This window comes from Manis javanica, chromosome 10 (genome assembly GCF_040802235.1).
Source record: "Manis javanica isolate MJ-LG chromosome 10, MJ_LKY, whole genome shotgun sequence".
NCBI classification, from domain to species: Eukaryota; Metazoa; Chordata; class Mammalia; order Pholidota; family Manidae; genus Manis; species Manis javanica.
In genome coordinates, this window is record NC_133165.1 from 107,307,352 (window position 1) to 107,331,503 (window position 24,152).

The 24,152-nt window shown below is 42.3% G+C and overlaps 1 long non-coding RNA gene across 3 annotated transcripts in view; it reads right to left on the reverse strand.

Annotated features, from left to right (window-relative positions):
• Positions 1 to 23,900, reverse strand: part of LOC108392861 (uncharacterized) — a 107,107-nt gene extending 83,207 nt beyond the window's left edge. For all 3 annotated transcript variants that reach the window (XR_012121572.1, XR_005058276.2, XR_012121571.1), the window contains exon 1: positions 23,642 to 23,900. This is a non-coding gene — a long non-coding RNA (uncharacterized lncRNA). The remainder of the gene's footprint in view (positions 1 to 23,641) is intronic.
• Positions 23,901 to 24,152: the final 252 nt, after the last annotated feature.

Consider the following 24,152-nt stretch of genomic DNA (forward strand, 5'->3'; position numbering starts at 1 on the left):
TAAGCAGACATGATGGCTCAGTGTCATGTGGTGTTCCGGATGGGACCCTGGAACAGAAAAGGGACATTAGCTAAACACTAAGGAAATTGAATTAAAGTATAGACTTCAGTGAATAATAAAGGATCAATATTGGTTCATTAATTGTAACAAATGTACCACAGTAATGTCAGATATAATAGAGGAAACTGAGTGTGGGATCTATGGAAACTCTCTACTATATTCATAATTTTTCTGTAAACCTACAACTATTCTAAAACAAAATGGGAATTTCTTAAAAATCCAAAGAGAGCAGCAAAAAATTTAAAAACTGTGGGGGTTTTTTCCTGGTCTTCATGGGGAATTTTCTCCACCCCAAGTCCTACTCCACATGATTGGGAGAAAACTTTTCCCTACATCTTTACCCCGATGGAGGATGAGTCTATGATCCAGGCCCAGCCAGTCAAAGCTCTCCATCCCCACGGCCACTCTGACTGGCTCAGGAACGGGAATGTGATCCTGGCCAAGCCCATCACCTACTGCTGGTTGGTTGGAACCACTGAGGAAGAAATTCTCTCCCCCACGCCACCAGGGTCCCTGAGAGGATATCAGCTGGCAGCCATCCTGCCACCACAGCGGACATCTTGCCCAACAAGGGTGTCAAAACAGGACCACAAGGCTGAGAGAAGCAGCGGGAGTCCTAACAAAGTCCTCTGAGCTCCTAACACACCGTGTACCAGCTGCGAAGTAACCCTGGACTTTGCTGTTTGATGAACACACTAGTCCCTTTTGCTTAAGCAAATTTGAATTGGAGTTTTAATCAATTGCATCCACAAGAGTCTTGACCAATATGGTGGGCCTGAGGGTAATGGTCTGAGGCCAGAACCTACAAGAGAGAAGACAGGAGTCACCCTTTTCCCCAGCCTTCATGTTTCCATACAAAATATTTCTGCTCCCACTGTCAAACTGGGTGTAAGTAACTTCCACTCCTCCTTTCTGGATAGAGTGATGACCATCAAACAGATAATATCCAAAAAGGAAACAAGAATGTGTGCATCCATCCCATCTGGAGACCTGCCTGCAAACTGGGTATGTTCTACCCGACCACTGCCACATGCGCACCCACGTTAGGGCCTGGGCCCACACCTTCATTCCAGCGGCAGGTCTCAAGGCTCATGTTCTCTGACCTCACTCTTCAACCTCAGTAGGTTCCTGTTCTGGATAAGGAGGATGGCTTCATAGACACCCAACTTTCCATTGGATGCATTGTGCTGTGGTTTGAATTCCAGGGTAAAAACTAGGATGCCTGATTGTCTCTGCAGATTTAAAACACACTCTCCAAGTTAGCATTACCCATAATAAAAGCGGTATTTTGCCCTCCAATTGTCTGACATCTATTTCTCATCCTGTTCTGGACTCAAAGTTGAGAGAAAGGGTGTGATTAATTCCCACCTGTCAAGTTGAGACAGAATAGGTTTGAGGATGGAGTATGGAGAATAAAACTTAGGGACATGGCGTGGCAGAAGTCATTTTATGGTCCTTTTATAACTCTTCATCTGTGTGTGTGGACAGAGAAGTGTTTGGGAGAGTCTATCTTTTTTAAAACTATTAAGAAGGGTTAAGAACTAGCTTCTGAAAGAGTAAACTCCTCGTGTCGTTGTGCATAGCAATGCAGGCACACATAAAGATTAACAGGTAATTCCTTGATATCTTTTCTGCTGCCCTGAATGATAAATAAACTGAAATAAGGGGCACACAATTACATTATGCCCTAAATAAGCTGTAGGGAAAATTGGTCTCACCTTCCAGGGATTTATCTACCCACCAGTCTTGCAAAGACATCCTCCCGAAACACTGCCTCTGAACTAGTCCCTTTATCTGTCTGTTCAATAGGAACAATAACTTCCCCCATTTTATGGGAGCTTGGCTGTAAAAATCAACTTGGTTAAAGCTTCTAAAGTGTTGGGCAAGTATCAGAATTGCAATAGGGGAGTCAGAAAGCAGGAGTGAATTCTGAGAAAGCTCCCATTCCTTTTGGATAAATAACTTGTGCCATTATCTTAGTTTCTCAAGTCAAAATTTCTTTTTGTAAATAATTCACAGTAATAGACAGGGAGCTGTCTGTGAGGGGAAGTGGTAAATTATTTAGAGTAGTGGCAGAATCTGAGACCTAACACAATCTGGAAGGAGAATTAGGAATGCGTTGGGGATCAACGAGACCAGCCCCCTTCGGAGGAGAGGATGCTCACAAACAGATTCAATAATATTAGTGCACATCTCAGTGAGCTAAGGCCTGCTGTGCTTAACCCCTGGAGTAGAGCAGTAACCAAAGAGCAGAGTTCAAACAGCTAAAAATAATTTCAGGTAGCACTTGCTTGTAGGTCTTGAATCTCATGCAGGATGCACATAACAAATACACGCACTGGGTGTTTCTTCTGTTGGGTGAGATGGGGAGCAGGGAGAGACTGAACAGGCTAAGTCAGAACGCTGTTTAGCAAACAAGAGGTAGAGGTCTGAGGGCACACACGTGCTAACTTCTATCATTCTGCAACGTAATAACCTACATCTATGGGACTCTTACCTTGACCTTACCAGCATTGTATAATTTCACTCTCTTAGCAACCTCCAGATCGTCACCATCCTCATTTTTATAGATACTAAAACTGGGTTTCAGAGAAGTTAGGAAACTTGGCTGTGGTCACACAACCAGCAGGTGGAGAACTGGGATGCAGCCTCGGGTCTGGCTTCCCCACCTGTTTTCCCACCCAGTCCAGGGGAAACATACCACTAGCCTCACAACAGTTTCTTGCAGGTCACACATGGACGACCCTTGAATCCTTTCTTCTCACCCATGAAGAGATACAGCCTCGGGGTTGCAGGATGGGGTCGGGTAATAGCATTGGCTTCAGGTTGAGCCAAACCTAGGCTAGCACTTTGCACCCTTGTTTAACAGCTGTATGACTCCAGCCAAGTGATTCAACCACGCAAAGCCTGTTTCATTGTTGATTCATCCCACAAACACCCATCGGACGCCCCTCATGTGCCGGGCAAGTGTTCAAAGGAAAGAAACGAACACAAACGAGCCTGCCCTCATGGTGCTTACATTCTAGTGGTATGTTGAGGAGACCGTGCATGGGAGAGTTAGCCCCAGTCAATACAAATAAATACTGCATATGGTACATTAGATGGTGCTGCATGCTGAAGAGAGGAAGAGGGCAGGAGACAAAGAGCAGAGAAGGAGTAGAGGGCAGGCACTGGCACGATCCCATTTTACTATGGTGATCAAAGAAGGTTCCATTAAGATGGGGACATTTGACAGAGACTTGAAGGAGTGAGGTGCCAACCCTGTGGACATCTGGGAGGAGGATTCCATGCACAGAGGAGACCAAGGGCAAAGGCCCTGAGATGGCCTCAGGTGAGGAGGTGACAGCTTACCTGGCAGGTAGAGGAACAGCAAGGCCAGAAAGGCTAGAGCAGAGGAAACATGAATGGGAGGAGAAGAGGGGGCCAGACAGGTGACGTGGCGCAGGAGCAGAGCCCACAGAGCCCGCCTGACCCGAGGGACCCGTTCTCCTTGTGTGGGACAGGGAACTACAGGTGGTTTTGAGCAAAGAGCAACGCGATCAGACATCAGTTTTAAAAGACCCTTCTTAACTGTGACAAGGTGCATAGAATTTCAAGAGACAAGGGTTTCCATTCCACCAACGGTGCCAGTGGTGGGGGATGACAATACCACAGGGGCTGGCTGGTGAGAATTCAAGGAAGCGTTGTCTGGAAAGCACCCGGCACACAGTAGGACACAATAAGTGACCGCTATCACTACATAAATCCCTTTTCAGGGGAAGATGGTTTTCACCCTTGTTTATGAAACATTTTTAGGAAGCTGCTTAAGTCATCAGAGGATGACAGCGAGAAAGCGCGTGCACGTTCATCCCCCTTCGCAGCGGCACTAACTGGGCTTCTTGCAGCGGGAGCGCTGTCTGAAGAGCTGTAAAAATGTTCACTGATCTTCTGCTGGGGAGTGATTTTCCTGCTTCCTCTTCTGGCTGCACAGAATCATTTAATAAAGTGATTTCTGACTGTCTTCCTGAAATCTACACAAAATGCAAAGCTTTTGGCTCCCCTGATTATTCTTCTTGACACTGGGGACTTCATGATGTTGGTGGTCATGATATTATTGTTCTTGGAATTGGATCAATTCCAAGATGTATCATTTATTTAATGGGTGTGACACCATGAGGTCGACTGTCCAAAGGAGAAGCAGCTCAGCTCCCACCCTCCAAACAGTCCCAGAGAGTCAAGCCCACAGCTAATTCGACACAGCAAAGCAATCAGCACCTTTGTGATGTGTGCAAAGCCCCACGGGAACGGGAGTGTAGGAACTCGATGTCAGTGAGTCGGGGATCCTTCACAGAGGAGGTGCTGTTTGCCATGAAGCTTAAGAGATGAATTTGCCAGGCCAGAATAAAATACAGTAGAGGCAGGGGGACAACCATCTTGGAGAAGAAACAGCTTATGCAAGAAGACACACGGGCGTGAAGGAGCCTGGCTGAAGAGACACAAATATTTCTGAACAGCTCTTGGGAGGTTTTGAAATACATATGATACAGGATAGACTCCACATCCTCCAATGTCTGTTCCCACCCCGAGAAGCAGGCGATTGCCCCGTCACCATGGTGAGCCCCAAGCATGTGCCAGGCACCGGGAGTTCAGAGAAGAGCAAACCACAGTGTCTTCCTTCCAGGGACTGGGGGGCTTGTCGTCTATGATGATTTTCTAGCAGCATGAAACAAAGGCTTTTTTCCTTGTGGATACGTCACAGAAACATAGTTCTGCTCCCACACTGGCTTGTCACTGGGCAATCTGAGGGCCCCAGTCAACGTGCACTATTGAATGAATGTTGTGTCCCCTGAGATTCATGTGTTGAAATTTAATCTCCAATGTGATGGTATCTGGGCTTTGGGAGGCGGCTGGGATTATTGCCTTTATAAAAGGTGTGCCAGAGAGCTGCCTCGCCCTTCCACCGTGTGAGCACACAGGGGAACAGCGGCTGCCTGTTAACTAGGGAGCGACCCTCCTCGCCAGCCCCTGAATCTGCCCTGCCTTGGTCCTGGACTTCCAGCCTCTGGGACGTGCCTCCGTGAGCAGGTGTATTCCCTCTCAGTCTCTCTCTCACCTTGCAATCCATGACCTACATCTTCAGATGAGAGGTGGGACAGGCTAGTTAAGAAAGGTGTGGAAGGAAAGGGGGAGGCTCAGAAGAAGACACAGGAAAGAAGGGAAGGGAGAGAAGGGGACATGTACCTTCAGAGTAAACACTCCCACATGGCCTCTGCAACCACTAACCAATTACCAATTACCAGGCTGTCGGACCATGAAAGCTAAACTGGCACCACGGTTGTCTATCTTAAATAAGAGTCATAAAAAGCTGATATCACAACATAGCCTATCATGCTGCTCAAAATAGAAGTGATTAATTTAGCAGAGACCACGTGGCAGCTTTTCAAAGGCACCCATCTGACCCCTGAAGCCAAATGGGGAGGATCTGCTTAAGCAGGTTCATACTTCCCCACTCCTCCAGTTCTGGAGGCTGAAAAGGGAAGATGGTCATGGGGTGCCCAGAAGTCAAGCAAGTCATTCCTCCAATACTATGTCCTGTGGTGACCATGTTCACACACGTGACAATTATTCCAAGACCCTCACAACCTCCAAACATCCTGAAAGACAGTCCTGTACAAGAAAAAAACTAAACTAAACTAAAAACACAACTTTATAAGTATCTGAGCTGATAACCTTTCTCCATTTTACATAAAAACACAAAGTACTTTTTTCTCTATTTTATGCTATTTTCATGCTGAATTATCCCAGAGTACGACTACCATGTAAATTAAGGGAATATGTGTTTGCTTTGCTCAGAACTGTCCCGAGAGTTGACAGCTCATTCACAAAACATGCCCAATAGCAGGGCTGCTGGTGGCATTGGTCTTGGCAAAAGAGTATCCCTGGGTCATGTGTCCCTCAAGTTCATGGTGATTTTACAGCACTGGCATCTGAGTGTTTATCTGCTCATATAGTTTCACCTGGTACATTACTACTTATTAAATGTTAAATGCATTCTTATTTTATTAAACATCACTTTGCTTTTTATGGTTACGTAATGCATTTTTTAAATTTTGTGTTGAGGTAAGTGTATTTTACCTATGAATTTCATATAAATGGGACATAATAAAATATTTGTAACATGAAAGTGTCTTAGGCCAGGTTTCCCAGGAAACAGACTCTGAGACGGAAATCTACATGCAGGAGGCATACTGGAGAGTGCCCTTGGGACCAGCTGTGGGGAGTAGGTGGGTAGATGGGGCAGAGGGAGAAACTAGCCATGAAATAGTCCCAACAGAGGCCTCAGCCATCGCACATGCAGCTCTGGGGCTGGGATGGCCTTGCAGAGTTGTCCTGCCTTGAGGCAAAGGGACTGAGCTTTTATATGCCCACCTGGACCAGTCTGGACCTGCAGGGCGGACATGACTTCTGCTGAGGGCGGGTCTTGAGGGACACTCGGCTGTGAACTCTCAACATTCCCGGCAGCTGGGGGATTGAGGGCCTCGGGCAACACACCACTGCAACGAGCCAAGGTCCACCCTGCTCTGTTCAGATATGTGTGCTCCATGAAACGAGTTCTAGGAGTAACACCTATGCAATTCTGAGAGGTCTCTTGAAAAGAAGTATATGTCAGGCTGCCATAACATACCATAGACTGGATGGCTTAAAATAAATTTTTTTTAAAATATATTTCTCACAATTCTAGAAGTCCAAGATCAGGGTGCCGGAAAGGTAGGCTTTATCCTAAGGCCTCTTCTCCTGTCGGTGGCTGCCATCTCGCTGTGTCCTCACATGACCTCTTCTTTGTGCAGAGAGGAGAAAGCAGGGGTGGGGAGCACATGACAGCTCTGGTGTCCCTTCTTAGGAAGGCGCTAATATCACAGGACCAGGGACCACCCTCAGGACCTCATCTAGCTCTAGTTACCTCCACAAGGCCCCATTTCCAAATGCTATCACCCTGGGGATGAGGGCTTCGATATGTGAATTCGCGGGACACCCAAACATTCATTCCATAATATTAAATCTGTATTAGAGTTCTTCAGAGAAACAACCAATAGGATACATATGTGTATTAAATAAATCTCTTCATATATACATGTACATATAAAATACAATGTGTATCAATCCTTTTATATGTAAGGAATAGTCTCATGCAGCTCTGAAGACTAAGGGGTCCCAAGACAGTCAACAAGCTGGAGACACAAGAGAGCCGACATGTAGCTCCAGTCTGAGTTCTAAGGCCTGAGAACCAAGAGAACTAATGGTGTGAGCTCCAGTCTGAAGGTTGGCAGGCCCAACGCCCAGGCAAAGCCAATGTTTCAGTCCAGTCCAAAGGCCAGAAAAGACCGTGGGCCCAGCTCAAGCAGACAGGCAGGCAGAGTCCCCCTCTTAGCCTCTTTGTTCTAGGCCGACCATCAACTGATTAGATGAGGCCCACCCACACTGGGAAGGCAATCTGCTTTACTTACGCTACCTATTTAAATGTTACACTCATCCAGAAACACCTTCACAGACATACCCAGAATAATGTTTGGCCAAATTTCTGGGCACCCCATGGCCCAGTCAAGTTGACACCTAGAATTAGCCATCACGAGAAAGTTGGCCACAGACAATGGCAGACTCTGAATATCAATCACATCAAGGAATCCCATAGATTCTGCTGTGGGAAGGCTGGGTTGTGACATGGAATGCTCTGGAAAGGGGTGCAGACATGGTTAGAACGACTTGGGGAACGGACATGTTCGGAGAGGAAAGACAAGCATTGCACCATTGTGTGTCCACGGGCTTTGAAAGCTGGCATCATCAGTGCAGTTCTGTGTGTGCAGAAACATTCCACCTCATCCACTCAGGGCTCTCTGTTTACCTAATTTTTGTTGTAAGCCAGCAAGCTATTCAGCCCCCTGCCAGGGTACAAGACACCATGACAGATGGCAGTGCCCAGGCTGGGGAATAAGTTGCACATTTCTGCCAATAAAACTAGCCAGGAGAGCAAGGAGGTCACCACTGGTGGGCAAATGAAGCTGGCAACTTTGGGTTTGTTTTCAGTGTAGAGGGATGTGGAATGAAGGCAGCAGTTACATCGCTAATGGCGGGGCCCCAGCCTCCTGGGAATAGAACGCAGAAATCCAGTGAGTCCCACTGACACTCGCAGTCCTACGCAGCAGAAGCATACAGAGTGATTTAATTAAGATCGTGTATGTCCTGATGACCAAGTATGTGACCTAAACGAATGAAGAGAAGGCGAGGATGGTCACAGACACTGTTAGGGAAGGATGAGAGGCTGTTAAACTCGCTGACTCACCTGTGAGCCCTAGAAAAAATTCTGAAAGCTCCTTCCCTCATCCCATAGGCTAAAGTCCGAGCAGGGACACAGCTGAACTCCAGAAGAGGCTGAAACAGGTTGGAAGGACCAGGGTTTCACTTTGAGCTGTTTCGGTCCCTTGCCAGGATTTAAGCTCCTTTGCTTTTGAAGGTCCTACCTCACATAGCTCACAGCTTACAAACCAGTACATTGCACCCACATTCCAGATCAACGTAATTTACATAGAACCTTATAAGAATAAAGTTGCAAGGGGCAAGCTGACCTACTATCATCTTCTGTAAATATTTAACTAACTGCATGTATTTGTTTTGATTGTACAGTATTCTTTTACTATGTTTGAGCTAATCATCATTTCTCAGGTCTCAAATATTTTGGGAGACTCTTACAAAGCTTGTACTTCCCAGGCTGCGTGCTCAGAGTACCTAACGAAGAGATCAGCTCTGCAATGTAGTAACTGAGTGACTTCAGGCAAGTGACAAAATCGAGCCTCGGCTTCTTCATCTATAACCCTGGGAGAGTAATAGCTGCTCACTCTGCTGCTTTGAAAAGCCCCACCGTGAGAAAGTGCTTAGTACAGAAGCAGCACACCACAAAACTGTCTTTGGTTTAACTGTGAAGGTCTTGGAAAGCCAGAAGGCCTTGAGGGAGGAGGGAGGGGGCACCACTAACTCAGGACTGGACGCAGGACAGAGACTCTGCAGGCCCCTTTGTATACGACCTCTTTCAGCAAACCCCGAAAGCCCCATATGGGCTAAAAGGCCACATTATCCTCATGCTGCAAATGGAGGACTGAAGCCCATCATGGTGACAAGACTGAGCCAGGCTCCTCAGACCTGGGAGGCAGAAGCAGTGAAAGTTCATAGAAAGGGTTTTTGGAGAATGAGAAGAGATTGAGTTTTTCTCTCATATCCTTGCTCCAGAATCATGAAGGTTAAATTCCTATCCCTGTAGTCATGAGGAGGCATGAAGGAGGGGGAGGCGGGGTCTCTGGAGGTCTGGAGGACAGAAGCACACCCCAACCTCAGCCCCCCTGTCTCTGCATCAGATGGCAGGCTTCAGAGATAACAGGGCTACAGCCGACCTGGGTGTCAGTAGAAGACCTGAGACTTAGCCTGTGGATCCCAGGTGGGGAGAGTGAAAGGAATAAAAAGGTTTGGGAAGAGAGAGGAAAGAAAGGAAATGAACACACACACACACACTCATGCATATATATGTATATATAGGCAACTTAGAACAGCAAAAGCTTTTCCACACGCTTGGTCATCTTAAGACTATTAATCCACGTGACCACCTTCTCAGAAGACCAAACGTCAGCATGTTAAATGAAATGACCCCCACAGGTAATGATCAAGGTCAAATTCAAGGTCAAAGGAAGAAATCACGGATCATCTTTGCATGTGTGCTGTGTAATCCATATAATTCTTCCTGTTTTACAAGTGAGAATTCTGAGTCTCAAAATCTTTGCAATTTGTTCAAAGTCACAAAACTGATTAAGTAGTAGAACCAGATTTTGAACATAGATCTGTCACATTCCGAGGACCAAGGGCTTTACCCAAAAGCTTGTGCCTCAGGTTTTAGAACAAAGATTTAGTTTTCTAGAAAACTCTTTTAATGTAGTAGTGGGGCATGCTGTAAGCACTAATACTAGGAGCATGTCACTTACTGACATGCCTGATCCTCCCCTGAGCCCTGTGAATCAAGTGTTCTAACTTCCAGTTTGTCGGTGAGAAAATAACGTTTTCAAAGAGCTGGCAAGTGATGGCGCTGGCCCTGGGACTCAGGACCTGTAACTGCAACCCCCACTCCAGTTCCAATCTGGAGAACAGTCTCCTCATCGTCTTGAAGTGAGCCGTGTCACCTACACCCACTACCATAAGCATCTCTTGGGTCAGAGAGCTGGGCAGGTGACAAGCACAATAAAAATCCAAGAACTTTGGAAAAAGCAAGGGAGGGTGGCTCCCCGTTGAGCACATTTCTGAACTCCCACTTCTCGGAACTCCTGAGAGGTTATGGTATTCTCCGTGCTGATCTAGTAAATGAATTCCCATCAGCACACGCTGAACAGAGAAGGAGGTCCTGACTGGGGTCTTCGAGTTTTAATGATGAAGTTGTAATTATGTCCCTGGGCCAGACAGCTGCCAGCTTCCGGAGGAAGGAAATGTCTTTTAAGTTTTAAAGAGACTTTGTTTAAAAAATAAACACAGAGAAAGTCCTGGTTTTACTCATTCTCCTCCACCTTTTCAAGGAAGGAAGAAAAGGCAAAGGATGTGTAATTGGTCCAGGCACCTGCTAAATAAAGTGACACAGACATGCCGCTTCCACAGCCGCACAAGGTGAGAGTCAGAATATAAGTTGGTGAAAACGCGACAACAGAAATAGACCGCAGCCAACCGAGTAAAGGTCATAAATAAAGCAACAACCCCACGTTAGAGGGCATGGCATGGGATGTGAATCCAAAATCTAGCAGGCAAGAAGCATCTCTTGACTTGCTTTTGAGTGGTGTCTTGGAAATAGTTCCTAACAGCCATGAATTTCAATTTGGCTTAGTAATGCCCTCCAAAGCAAAACCTAATAAGGGAGTAATCAGGACATCAGATTGCAGCAAATGGTAGAAGACCATGAGTGAATTTTATGGAAGCTAATCAATACGTGGATAATCGTGAATGTTTCGGTCATGTACTCCATCCACCAAGATGCACCGGGTCTGTTAGCACAGAGGGTCTGAGCCAACCGCAAACCCAGAGACGACAAACAAAGAAAGGAAAGGGGAATGGGATGAGAAGGGACGCACTGAGTTATTCCCCCTGTTATTATTAGAAACACCGCTGTTATTTTACAACCCCACCCTGGCAATCAGATGTGTTCCAGAAAGTGTTTTGGTCAATGGCTGAGAAAGACCAGGGCTCCAGGGCCCCTACTCGGTCTCAGACTTGTCACCTGCTGGTCTCCAGGGGCTTCAATTATTTTTCCTTCTACTCTTCAAGATGTCCCCACTCTGTCCCCTCTCTTTCCCGGAGGGAGGTGCTCTCCTAAGCGCTGGTTGCCGAGCAGGACATAGGCCCCTTTTTATTTTAGGAGTTTTCCCACTGACTGCCAAAGGGAAAATCGGAGGTATGAATAAAATAACGAACTTGGGGGAAGTACAACGTTAATAAATCTTGTAGGCATTCTTGCCACTATGGTCCTTGGTTGGAGGTGGCCGGAGGATGGAGCCCGCAAGGGGGCGGGGCGGTGCCGGGCTGGGAGGTCCAGCTCCAGGACCCCGTAACCCCACTTTAAATCCAACTGGGCACCTACTAGTGGGAGACCTCAAGCAAGTCACCTACAGCTTCTGGACCTCGTTTTCTCTTTTATAAAATAAAAAAATAGGATCTACAAGGAGTAGTTGTTTTGAGGATTTAAGCTTATAATCCATTACACACAAACACACACACATAACCCCGGGTGTATATGTATATAGGCATAGATATAGAAATGCTATAGGTATCGATGTAAACACAGATACAGATATAGACCACACGCTATATCACTGCTCTGCAGGTAAAATTCAACAAACTTTTCCCTTCCTTTCTACCCTGAAAGTGAAGAGCTGACTAACACAATCCACCCTGTCCCCTTCAGGTCTTAAAATGTAACTCCACCCAGTCCAACCAAGAGAGAAGCATCAGGCAACCCCACATTGAGGGACATTCTAACAAAACCCCTGACCAGTGCCCCTCAAAGCCGTGAAGGTTCTCAAAAACAAGGAAAATCTGAGAAATTGTCACAGACCAGAGAAGTCTAAGAAAAATGCAAGTAAGTGCAATATGGGATCCTGGATGGGATCCTGGAACAGGAAAGGGGCATTAAGTAAAAACTAGTCAAGTCCAAATAAAGTGTGGAGTTTACTTAGTAGAAATGAACAGGGTCCCTATGCTTTTTGACAAACGTACAATAGTAGTGTGGGATGTGCACAGTGGGAGAAACTAGGGGAGGGGTATTTGGGAACTCGGTACCATCCCTGCAATGTTTCTGTAAATCTAAAACTATTCTAAAATAAAAAGTTCATTTAAATTTAAAAGTTAACCTTGCAGAGTAGTAGGTACCTCCGACAGTAAGGATAATTTGAAACACTGCAATAATAATTAACAATTACTAAGTATTACCATGGCCCAGAAACTGGAATAAATTTATTACCTGGCATTACTTCATTTAATCATCCTAGTCACCCCAGGAGGTAGGCGCTAAAATGATGCCGCTGGCTGGTAGGGATTCGCTTGATATTCACATTATATTTCCTTATGTTATGACAGCAGTTTAGAAATCTAAAAATATTCCTTCCTGGAAAAAAATATTATAAGAAGAGAGAATTTTTAGAAGTAGGGTAGACTAAACTAATTTAGATGCTCCTCCGGCCCCACCTCACACCCACTATAGAAATGCTAGATGAATTATAACAACCAGAATAATTTAATATATACTCAGCTTGGGGATGAGGAAGAGGATAAGAAAATTCCCAGATTCTGGAAACAAAGCTCTAAGCCCAAGCATTAAGAGTCTGAATTTATGTCACAATAGTCCAGACATCCAGAAATAGGACTAAAGGCTGGGGGCTTAAGAACAAAAATCCAAAGGTTAGGAGAACAGGATTAGGAGAACATGAGACTAGTGCATAAGGAAACCAGAACACAAGGTTTACCTATCAAAATATTCACCAGAACAAAACCACAACCAAATCTATCAATCTATTTTACCACATTAACAAACTCAAGGGAAAAAAACAATTTGAGCATAGCAATAGATGGTTTTTAAGAATTGCTCCAATGGTTTTTAAACATTGAACTCCAACTCATGAAAAAAGAAGTCTTGGCAAACCAGGATCATGAAAAATTTCTTAAACTCATAAAGCGTACACACAAAATTCTATAGCAAGCCTCAAATTTGATGATGAAATATTAGAAGATTATGTTTAAAGTCTGTATCAAGATACTGTCCTAGAGTACTAAGCCAACACAATAAGGATAGAAAATTAATAAAAAGTACAATGATTGGAAAGGAATAGACAAAGGATAATAAATCGAAGAAATAATTTTCTACATTGAAAAGCCAACTAGAGCTAACTAGATTTCAGCAACATTGCTACTTACAAGGTCAATATACTGAAATTGGAACTTGTGTATTTAGTGTCATAAGAAATTGCCAAAATATTTTCCAGAGTGGCTGTACCATTTTACATCAGTGATGCATGTATGATGCAGTTTCTCTGCATCCTCACCAGCATTTGGTGTTATCACTCTTTTTATTTCAGTCACTCTGATAGGTGTAAAATTCAAATTTTATTTGAATTTCCCTAATGGCCAGTGAGGCTGCACATCTTTTCATGAGCTTATTTGCCATCTGTATATCCTCACTGGTGAAATGTCTGTTCACATACTTTTCCCAGCTTCTAATTAAATTGTTTTCCTGTTGAGTTTTGAGAGTTAATATATTCTAGATGCTAGCCTTTTGTTGGATATATATTTTGCAGTTATTTTCATCTACTCTGTAACTTGTGTTTTCATCCTCAACAGGTCTTTCACAGAGCAGAAGTTTTTCCTTTTGATGATCTACAATACATCAATTTTTTCCTTTTAGGGATCGTGGTTTTGGCATAAAGTGTAAAAATCCTTGGCCAAGCCTTGACTCTGAAGATTTTCTCCTGTGTTTTCTTCTCAGAGTTTTATAGTTTTGTATTTTAGGTTTAAGTCTATGATCCATTTCGAGTTAACTTCTGTAAAAGGTGTGAGGGTAGGTCTCTGTTTTCTTTTATGCCTCTGGCTATCCGATTCTTCCAGCACCATTTATCAAGAAGACTATTGTCCTTCCATTGACTTAGAAAGATAAAGGAGCCAAAATAGCTCAATTTTGAAAAGAAAGAGTGAGGTGGGAGGATTCACTTTACTCAATATCAAGATGTATTATACAACTACAGTAATCAAGACTGTGTGGTCCTGGCCTAAGGACAGACACACAGATCAATGGAATATATTAGAAAACCCAGGAATAGAACCACACAAGGATAGCCAGCTGATTTTAGCAAAGCTGCAAATGTGATTCGATGACAACTAAATAAAATGAGCCTTGTCCTAAACCTCACACCTTATATACACAAAGCTTAACTCAAAATGGGTCATAGATTTCGACCTAAGGGCCATAGATTTAAGATATAAAATTCCACGAAGAAAACAGAGGAGAAAGAAAGGATATAGGGCTTGGTTAAGAGTTCTTAAACATGACACCAAAAGCACAATCCATGAAAGGAAAGCCTGAATTCTACCTCGTCAAGATTAAAAACTTCCACTCTGAGACAGACCTGTCAAAAGGATAAAAAGAGAAGCTACAGAGTGGGAGAAAATGTTTGCAAAACAAAATGACTAGTGTCTAGAATATTAAAGAAAAGAAAACTCAGAACTTCAGTGAAAGCACAATGCAGTCAGAATGGCCAAAAGACTTGAGCAGATATTTGTCAAGGATGATATGTGGTTGGCAATTATGCCCATACAAAGGTATTCAACAGCACTAGCCATTAGGGAAATGCAAATTAAAGCCATGATGAGATATTGTAATACCTATTAAAACAACTAAAATAAAAAATGGTGATAGTACCAAATGCTGGCAAGGATGTAGAGAAACTGGATCTCTCATACATTACTGGTAGAAATGTAAAACAGTACGGCCACTTCGGAAAAGAGTTTGATAGTTTCTTTAAAAAATGAAACAGGCACTTGCCATATGACCCAGCAATTACACTCACAGGAAGTTTATCCCAGAATGGCTATAAAGGGGTAGCCTGAGGGAGATCTTTGTGGTAATGGAATAGCATCATATCTTGACTGCAGTAGTGATTACTCTAATCTACATATGTGATGAAATGGAATTGAACTATATACACACATTGTACCGAAGTCAATTTCCTGACTTTGAAATTATAATATAGTTTTGTATGTGTGTATATATACACACATATACTTATGAAACTTGGTGAAAGGTGCAGGGACCTCTATTATCTTTACAACTTCCTGTAAATTTATAATTATTTCAAAATGAGAAATTTTTTTAAAGGCTATCAAACAATCAATACCTTTTGTCAAGTATGTGAAATACCTTCAATAAATGCAATGTTATAATAGCAACACTGTTGTAATTAAATGCCTACTCAGCAATGGAAAGGACAAAGTTACTTTTTTAGTGGTTTGGGAAATATTTAGGTTAACTAGAAGCAGAAGGATAAATCAGAGTGCTCAGCCACCTGTGTCACAAATATTGAAAGCAGCACGGTGTAGTGATCTCTACACTGACGTTAGAGCCTGCAGACCAGGGTGTGCGTCCAGGCTCTGCCTCCTACTGCTTATCTCTTGAGGCAGTTCCTACAAATGGCACTGATGGTAGTGCCTTGCTCACCTCTGAGTCCTGAGCACCCAGCCCAGCATCTGGCACCAAATGGGGGTCTCAATAAATAATCGTGGAATTAAGCGTCTTGATCTCTCTGAAACTCCGTTCCATCTATTGTAAAATTAGTACATTTTTTCTTCTGTTTACCACCTGTTGCCTCCAGGAAACTGGCATTTCCAAAAGCCACATTTACATATGAGACCAACAAGATTAACACATTTATTGGTCTATTCTGCAAAAGAAGTATATCACTACTGAAAAATGGCAAAAAAAGGATTTAACCATAGCTTTCTTAGAATATGCAAATGAGATTTCTGACTCCCTAATCAGGTCAGACATTTGGAATTGCTCTAGATGTGACTGGCTTCATCCATGCCCTCCCAGGAAAGCTGTCTTGGAGTGCCTGCTGCTTTGGACAACTACTTAACCTCTCACCAGGCAGTATTCAGACCTGGAATTCTTTTTCTTTCAGTCCTTTCCTCTCCTTACTTTTTCTTTTTCTTTTCTCAGCCTCTGTATGTCTTCATTTCCCAATTGAGAAGTGTAACTGATCATTTATGTAAATTAGGACCCCATAACTAGAACACTCTTTGGATACTCAGTCTCATTAAACTTAAAAGGGACTGAAGACCAGACAGCAAGGTGGCTTCCCAAATTCACACCTCAGGTCAGTGGCAGAGCTGGAAACGGAAATTCAGCTTGGGTCTCCGGCCGCCAACTCATACGTCATTTACTCTGAACTGTGACAAAGAATCTCAGATCCAAAATTCTCATCTGGAAACTCATCAGGTTCATTCCTTAGAAAGTTGAAAAGATGTTAAGCTATGCTCACAGATGCCATTCTTTTGAGGTAGGAAGAGGTGGGAGTTATCTGTGCAAGGCGGTACACACATCTGCAGTGTATTTAGGACATGCATTCTAAATTCAACTCTAAAGAGAGTTGGAGGAAGATGACCCTGTCTACCCTACAAATCACTTTAAAAGAAATATGTATATTTATAAATACATATATAAAAGTATATAATAAGCAAAACAATTCTTAAAAATTGGCAACATTCTTTGTATGTAAGCATGTGAGGAAATGGATATTCTCAATTGCTAGTAGATGGATAAATGAATAGTTTTTTGGGGGTACTATCTAATGAAACTAAAAATGCATATAATTATTAACCTAACAAAGTGAATATAGTTTCTATGTGCTAAAAACTAAAAAAAAAGTCTGATGGAAAAAAATTATTAAAGCCCAAATAAATGGAGAGACATATTATGTTCATCGATCAGAAGATTCAACATAGTAAAGATTTTGGTTAGCTTCAAATTGATCTATAAACTTAGCAGAAATCCAGTCAAAATCCCAGCAGGACTTTTTAATAGGTAGACAAGTGATTCAAAAATCCATAAGGGAAGGCAGTGAAATTAGAATAGCTAAAACAATTTTTAAAAAGAAAGTTGAGGAATTATATCACCCAATTTTAAGACATTATAAAACTGCAGTAATTAAGACAGTATTGGTGGAGGAACAGACACATAGATCAATGGGATAGAATAGGCTTGAGAAATAGGACCACATAAATACAGCAAACTGATTTTCAACAAACATACAAAAGCAATTCAATGATACTCTGAGTATCCATATGTAAAAAGGGACTTCAATCCATACCCCATACCATATATAAAATTAACTCAGAATGGATTACAGATCTAAACATAAAAGATAAAACTGTAAAACTTTTAGGAAAAAACATAGAAGAAAAATCTTTGTGAGCTGGGTTATGCAAAGAGTTCTTAGCTATGACACCAAAATCATGAACCATAAAGGGAAAAGAAAGACAAATTGAATTTCATCAAAATTAAAAATGTTTACTCTGCAAAATACATTGCTAAAATATTGAAAAGACAATCTATAGACTGGGATAAAATATTTTCAAATCACATATCCAACAAATAATTTGCATGCAGAATATATAAAGAACTCTCAAGACTCAACAATAAGAAAATGAACAACCCAATTTTTAAATAAGCAAAAGACTAAAACAGACACTTCACCAAGATATTCCACATCACTAGCCACAAGGAAAATGCAAAACCACATGAGATATCACCATACATCTATTACAACAGCTAACAATAAAGAAAATACTAATAATACCAGGTACTGGTGATGATGCAGAGAAACTAGGTCTCTCTTACATTGTTGAGGAAAATGCAAAATGGTATAGCTATTATGGAAAGTTGTTTGGAAGTTTCTTATAAACTTAAAGATATATTAACATATGGCCCAGTAATCCCACTCCTGGGTATATACCCTAAAGAAATGAAAACTTATGCTCAGACAAAAGCTGCACACAGATGTTTTTTAGTTTCTCTATTTATAATTATCCAAAACTGGAAATGATTCAAATGTCATCTAATGGATGAATGATAACACAGAGTGGCTAATCCATATTATAGAACATTACTCAGGAATAAAAAGGAATGAACAACTAATACGTACAACAATTTAGATGAATCTTAAAAACATTATGCTAAATTATGGAAGTCAGCCTCAAAAAGTAATATACTGTATGATTACATTCATATGACATTCTTGAAAAGCCAAATTATACATATGGCCAACAGGTCTGTGGATGACAAATTTTATAGAGGTGGAGAAGAGTGTGGCTACACAAAGGAGAGCAGAAGGGAGGATGTGGGGTTCATAGGCCTGTTCTGCATTCTAATTGTGGTGTTGGTTACACAAATCTATACACCTGTTAAAAGCCATAGAAATTTACCACCAGAAAAGGTAAATTTTTACTGTATGAAAATTTTAAAAATAAACTTTAAAGCTGCAGACAATTAATGGATCTAGCCAATGATCATCACAGGATGACAGGAAGGTTTACAAAGGATGCTCAGGCTGTCAATTCCTGAGCCCAGTCAGTGGTGGGGGAGAGGGAAAGTTAAAGGAATGAAAAAGGCTGACTTTAGGCTTTTTCACAGAACAATTAATATGCAAAAATATTTATATATATATATATATATATATATATCCACAAAATCTTGAGAAAAAGAAAATATGGCTCAAGAATAATATTTATATTACCAAATCATTATTCTAGTATAAAAGCAAAAGAAATATTCTTTAAAATTCTCTCTAAATATTATTCTAAGATTATAAAATGTCAGCATAATCTAATTTTTTCATTTTAATGCTCAGCATTTGTGCATATTTAAACTGAGAATTTATGCCTTTCATAAATTCTGGTAATACCTCAACCATTAATTCATTAAATGTTGCTTCTCTTTTATTCTTTCCTATTAGATGCACATTGAACCTTCTCACTCTATCCTTATTCTTCTTAATTTTTAGTTAACATATTCCATCTGTTTTCTTTGTATTCTGCATTCTGGATAATTTCCTCCAAACTAGGGCCAGTTCACCAATCCTCACTTCTGCTGGATCCAGTCTGCTGATTAATTCAGCCATTGGTGTTTTTTTTTTTTTTAATCTACCATTTTTCACTTTCAGAAGTTCTGTTTTCTTTTTCAAACCTACAACTTAAAAGAATTTTTTTGTTCCCTAGCTCTTCCTTTTATAGGTTTAATCACTTTACACATATTTATTTTATTATTGCCAGCGAAGAGATCCATTATATAAAGTGTAGGATGACCTAATTATATTGTTTGTTGTGTCTGCTGACTTGCTCTGCTTGGCTGTATTGTTTCTTTTTGTGTCATGTAACTCATCTTACTGTGAACTCATCTTCAGTGAGACTTTGTGCTAAAGCTATGCTGGCTGGCTAGAGGGCATTTCCTGCAAAAAGATTTTCTCACGTATGGCCAAATTATCACTCCCCAAAACTACTTACATAATTTCTCAGTTTGGCAGTTCCACGAGCACATACGTAGTGCAAATGTTAATCCTATACCTACATGGAGTGGGTCTGTGATTACAGCTTCTTAAGGGAGATTTTCCACACTGAGAGCAGCAACCAGCCAGCTTTCCTTATTATCTCCATAAGCTGCTGGGCAAATTTTTCTAATGCATACTTTCACTGAGGATGTAGCTATCTGAGGTCCTGGCTTTAGTGGCTGTCACATTTCCAATTAACCCTGTCAGGGAGCTGAAGGTACATGTTTTATCTCCACGTGGCTGTTAAAACCCAATCCTCTTAGCAAAGGAACCTGAAAAAGAAAAAGAAGACTGCTTCTCACTGTGACTTTCAGTTCCCGTTTCTCTTTGACCCCAGAGATATCCTTTATATTATTTTAAACTCGGCAAATGCCTTTAAAAGGATGTCAATACATTTAATCCAATATACTAAACAACTTATAATTCAAAGAGTTCAGATTTTCTAATGTATTAAATTGCTAGAAATTTAAGGTCTCAGGCAAACACTATAAAATTGCTTAGTGAATAACTCTTCTTTAAAAAAACACAAAAACAAAACTATATAGTCTTTTTTTGTATGAGTGTGTGAGTGTGTGTGTGTGTGTGTGTGTGTGTGTGTGTGTGTGTGTGTAAACTGATATGTCAGACTCTTAGTGATGATTAGTTTGGGAGAAATGAACAGGAAATCAGGGAGTAATAGGAAGAGATATAGAGGGAACAAACTTTTTTATTCTTCAAATTTATGTGTTATTTAAATTTTTAGAGAATGTTTTTACATAATGTAAATGCATTGAAATTTTTCAATATGAATTTAATCAAAGAAAGACAGCATGTATGCAACCAGAGGGGTATGTGTGGAAGGAGAAAACGAACATTCCTCCAGCCCTTTAGATGATAAAGGCTTTTGAATTCATATGAGCCATAGGTTATGTCTTAGGCATAAAGAAGGGGGAAAGCATTTATTTACCAGTATTCATTGTAAAGCATACACTGTCTTTATTTAGAAAAATGCCTTAATATATATTCAGGATAGAAAATAAATCTTATCCTACCAACCCTCACCCAAACCTTTAAATAAGAGGTGGCACTGCTCTGCATAATAGAAAAGGGGCCATTTAGGATTCCAGAGAGAACCCAGAAGTCCTTATGTGTGAAATGGGTATCGTAAATGCCTTGTAAAGTTGCTTGAGGATTTAGAATAACACAACAGTTCTTAAACGTTGGTGTAAAGAAGAATCACCTTGAGTGTTTGCAAAAACACAAATTATAAAGCAAAATCAGAGACACAGAAAACAGACCCATAGTGGCCAGGGCCTGGAAAGCAGAGGTAGGGACTGAGTACAAAGGGACGTCTGATGGAGAGATGGGACTGTTCTATATCTCAGTCACGCTGGAGGTTACATCACGTTTGAGTTTATTGAAATGCATAGGAATGTTTACTGAAAGGGTTGAATTTTGCAGTATGTAACTTATGCTATAATAAGATATATGTATGTATGCATAATATACATATTATGTATGTATAACATATATATGTATATATGAAATATACACACACACAGATTATGGGCTTCACCCTCAGAGAAGCTAGGGTGGAGTTTGAGAATTTGCATTTCTAAGAAGTTCTCAGAAGACCCTGATGCTACTTATCTGGCCATATTTTGAGAACCACTCATCTGGCCCAGGGTAGTTGAGCATTATTATTGTTGTTATAATTTTTTGTATGTGCTGTTCCCTCTTCCTGGAATGCTGTTCCCTGAGAGATCCACAGACTCACTCCCTTACTTCCTTCAGGAACATTTTCTGACCATCATATCTACACATGCAACCTCACCTCCGAGAAATCTTCTCTTCCTGATTTATTTTGCCCCCATAGCTTATTAGCCTCTAGTGCATATACTATACTTATTTTTCTTATTTATTAATTATCTGTCCCAACTAGAATAAAAGCTCCATGAAGGCAGGGATTTTTGCCTGTTCTTTTGCTACCTTACCTCAAATGCTTGCAACAGTTCTTGCCATATTGTAGGCACTCAATAAATATTCTTGATTAATATGGAATTATTATTAACAATGCTACAATTGGGAATAATACTACTAGTAATTCACCTGCCTCCATTTATTACCCTCAGAATAGAGCATTTGATCTTCATGTCTCCCCACACTGAAAGAAGATCCCATTACAATGTAATACAACACTGGAAAACATTTGGCTTTGGGGGCCAAACAGTAACAGATTTGTCCCTTGGCGCAGGCCTTTACTGAGCATGTTGAAGAGGGCACTTAACATTTTGACTTTGGTTTCCTCATCTATAAAATGGAGATAGTAATACGTCCTTCATCGGGATAATGAACATAGTATTATAGAGGGATCTGCACATAGCTAGGACTCAACAGTTGGCAATGACTGTTATTAAGCTCCCCTGGTCACCTGGTGCTGGAACTAATTCAAAATGCCAGCGTTGCTAATGGAGCATCCCCACGTCTATTTCACAGGGCAGGTTTTAGTTAATGATGTGTCAAAACTAGAGAACACATTTCACCCTCTCCACAAACAATCTGTCAAGGAGTTTGCTTTCTCTTCAGTATTACTGAGCAAGCCATTTGCCTGCTGTAAGCCTCAGTCTCTTCACCTGTACAATGGGCTTCATTGCTGCCTCCAAGATTTGAGTCTTGCAGGGACTCAACAAAATAAAAGAATGTAAAGTGCCCAGTAAACCCAGCACCCAGTAAATCTCCAGTGAACACTGGAGGGCCCGATGGCCACTCACTCCAGTCCCCCTTCTCAGCGGTCCTGAGATCAGCAAGGAGCTGTGGAAGTCGCATGACAAGGTGGGGGCCAGAGCCTGCCCTGGCCATTCAGAGGGCTTCCGGGTTCCCGCCCTTCCTGGTTAGCTCCTGTCCCCAGGCCCAGAGAGATGCATGCTGGGCGCCCACTCCTCGCCCTTACACAAGGTTGTGGAGCTCCCCAGAATCAGAGCTCTCCCTTCCCCAGTTTTATCCCTGGTACTCTGGGGCCTTCTGGAAGTACAACACTGGTGCTCTGGGTATTTGAAACGCCACTGCATTGTTCCATCTTTCCTCTTCCGCCTTGTGCTGGCAGATTCCTGGTGAGCTGAAGCAATGTTGTGACCTCTGACCCCAAACCTGTGCGGCCTCGGTTTGTAGTACCGGAGAGGCTCCTTTGTAGCTGGGGGACAGTTAGCTAGTGTCTTTTCCTGCAACTCCTAGTGGATCAGAAGCCAATCCCTTTAAAATCCCCATCCTTTCTGCTATGGAGATTGTCAATCCCAGAACTCACAGACCGAAATCAAGTGTCCAAAAGCAAGCAAACACCCAGCCTGCAGAGAAGTTGCTGATTTTTCTTTTCAACCCATAAGACTTCCACCCAATCTAAGACCTTTGAGGTCCTAGGAAAAGAAACAAATAGGTTCTTTTCCTGACCCAGGTTGTATAGGTTTCCTGACAAACAGGAGGCAATTGGCAGGTATCAAATGATGCAAGTGACTAAGAAATGATGGTGGTATGTGTGCATATGTGTGTTTTCCTGCCAGAAAACAGCCACCGCGGCTCTTTCCCACAGAGAGCTCTGCAGGGGCTGTGGAAACCAGGATGCCTGGTTACTTTTTATGAGTCTATTGGCCATACTTAGATACATAGCTATATATAGTCACTTGTCCTTCACAGCTGAGATATGGCTTCTGACAATGTTATTTCCCACACAGGCAAATTAAAATACTGACAATAACGATGTGCTTCTGTGCAGACCTGAGAGGCCCTGTGGCTTCTAGACTTGGAACAAAGCCACCTGCAGACAGGCCCTGGTGGGCTCCTCCGGCTCTCAGCCCCCCTAGAGAGCATTTTCCTTCCTACGGCCTCTCTTGTTTCCTCAGGCCACAGGAAGCCCTGAGTATTTGCTCTGCTGCCCACAGGAGAAGTAAAACCAAACGTTAAATTACCTGCATATCTGGACCCCTGTATAACCGGGCGTTTCTCCTCCTCCAGATGTTTTGCCCTCAGTACCTACTGATCCTGCAGAGAGAGGGCAGCAGAAAGGGCGGGCGGGTGGGTTCGGACTTGAATTCTTTTCACTCTCTTCTTCCTGCCTCCTTCTTTCTCTCCTTTTCCTTACGTGATGTCACCTCCACACCAAATTCTTCCTCCCCGACCCAGACTTGCCAGCGTACCAGGTCTGGGCTCCTTCCAGCCCTGCCTCTGGGTCCGAGTCCCCTGTCTCCTCTCTAACCCAGCCCCACCCGCAGTCCAGATGACTGCTGGAAGGACGCTCCAAGCAATGCAAACCCGAGCACGAGCGCGTCATTCTCCTGGTGCACCGCAAGCCCAGCCGCTCCTCCCCAGGGCTTGCAGTGGGTATGAGAACTGCTGCCCACTTCCTCCAATGGACTCAAGTTCTCGTGCTCCACTGGGCCCTCAAGCTCCAGCAGTACTGCTCTTGGGTCCCTCGGGTGC